Source organism: Pteropus alecto, unplaced genomic scaffold (genome assembly GCF_000325575.1).
Source record: "Pteropus alecto unplaced genomic scaffold, ASM32557v1 scaffold146, whole genome shotgun sequence".
Lineage (NCBI taxonomy): Eukaryota > Metazoa > Chordata > Mammalia > Chiroptera > Pteropodidae > Pteropus > Pteropus alecto.
In genome coordinates, this window is record NW_006442107.1 from 10677958 (window position 1) to 10680360 (window position 2403).

Consider the following 2403-nt stretch of genomic DNA (forward strand, 5'->3'; position numbering starts at 1 on the left):
TTAAAACCGTTTGATTATTTCTCCTAGCATTCAGCCTGTTATCATACTATTATTGATATGAACACTGAAGTATTTTAGGTAATTTGGATGTTTATTTAATGCATGTCCTCAAATGCTGAGTGTTCTTTCTGTTTAGAGTCTATATGTGCCCTGCTTTATCTGTGACATTAATGCCTACCTGATGGAATACCAGAAAGGAAGCAGGATATGTCTTGTGTTCTATGCTAACTAGCACTGCTGCCCTGTTGAGATATGCTGTTTCCATAGGCTCACCGTGTACAAAATACAACCACTTCACTATAGTTAAAATAAGAGTACCAGGCAAATAAAGAATGTATAAAATCTATAACACTTTAATCTATAAACATTTACATAGTTTATTTATTAAATTTTATTATTGTCATTTAATTACTATGTAATTAAAGTATCCAAGTAATACATAATCATTTCAGAAAAAAATAAAACAAAATATCGATGAGAAAAATATTTTAAATAAAATTACACCACATCCTACCGCCAAGCCATATTTTTTTGTTATAACATTGGAGAATAGACTAGCATCTGTTATTACATAGTACATTCAGTGGCAATGATAATAATAATGACCTGTTGCTGATGGCTTACTGTAACCGGACCCTATTGTCCATGTTTCATGTGTGTGTGCATTTGTCTCATCTTCATGACAATCACATAAGGCAGATTCAGGATTATTAAGTGTAATAAACGAGGAGACCCACTTACCACAGTATCTGTTTCAGAAAGTGTATGAGGGTGTTACTCTTCCCAGGTTTTTATGATTGGGGAGGTCTTTTGGTCTTCACATGTAGATCACTTCTTGGCTGCATATAGAATTTGAGAACCTTCATTTAGGATTTGATTGCTCATGATACAAAAGAGAAATCTGAACCTAGCCACAGCACAGATTTGATTTTATCAAGTCCTTACAGCATCTCTCTTATAAGAAACACAGAATGCTGTTGCAGAGACATGTTAGTTTGAAACCACTTCAATCAGTGCTGGTCTTGGAGGCTCACAAAACTCACCCAGAAGGCTAAGTATTTTAACTGAGATTTCTTCATTATTCCTGCGAATGCTACTTTATGATGATGAGCATTGGGTTTTACTGTAAATAAGCCATTTGAAAATGATTATTTAAAACATCAGGCCATGTAGTTACATTTTGACAAAATATATCTTATCTTTATCATTTTAACTGCCCTAATATTATTTAAATGAAAACATATAACTTCATATAAAGTTTCTATTGAGTGTATCTTTTTTGTTTTTTCATTTAGAACAGGGAATACTTTATTCAAACCCGTTAGAGAAATGGACAGTTTGGGTCTGTAATAAAGCATTATGTTCTAAAGCATAGGCCAGTAATTGCATGTAAGAATATACACTGCTACAGACAAATTAATCAAATCACAGCTTTTCAATGTTTAAAACAGAATAGTTTCCCTATAAAAGCAGCACCTTTATGACATTTTAACTTTAGTATTGCTCTACTTTCTCACCCTCCCCTTCAGCAGAATCCACACCTCCTCATAATCCTTTTCAAGAGCAACCATGTCCTCACGGACCTCAGAAAACTCTCCTCCATCCCTGCCCTCATCCAAGTACCAGTGAACAAAGACGCGCTTGGCATACATCAGGTCAAACTTATGGCCTAGGCGAGCTCAGGCCTCAGCAATAGCTGTGATGTTGCTCAGCATACACATAGCTTGCTGTACTTTGGCTGGGTCTCCACCAGGCACCACATGGGAGGCTGATGATTAATGCCAACTTTGAAGTCCACAAACGAGATGCTATGCTTGGTCTCAATGGTGGCAATGGCAGCATCGACATCTTTAGGAACCACGTTGCCATGGTACAGCAGGTAGCAAGCTGTATATTGATCGTGATGAGGGTCACATTGCTCCATCTGGTTGGTTGGCTGAAAGCGTGCATTGGTGATCTCCGCTACAGAAAGCTGTTCATGGTAGGCTTTCTCAGCATAGCCGACGTAGGATATGCGGCCAGAAGAAAGTGGATGCAGGGACAGGGCATCAAGTTGGTCTGGAATTCTGTCAGATTAACATTCAGGGCTCCATCAAATCTGAGGGAAGCAGTGATAGAGGGTACAATCTGATCTGTCAGCCTATTCAGGTTAGTATACATTAGGCACTCAATATTGATGTTTCTACAACAGATGCTGTGGATGGCCTTATTGTCCACCACGACGGCACAATCAGAGTGCTCCAGGGTGGTATAGTTGCTGGGATGGAGTTGTAGGGCCAAACTACAGCTTAGGAAACCAGGGTAGGGCTGGATAAATGGAAAATCCAGCTTAGACTTCTTGCCATAATTGACAGAGAGACGTTCCATCATCAGGGAAGTGAACCCAGAACCAGTTCCCCGTCC

At 38.8% G+C, this 2403-nt stretch overlaps 1 pseudogene; it reads right to left on the reverse strand.

The window, feature by feature from the left end:
* Positions 1–1494: 1494 nt before the first annotated feature.
* LOC102897854 lies at positions 1495–2397 on the reverse strand (annotated as a pseudogene).
* Positions 2398–2403: the final 6 nt, after the last annotated feature.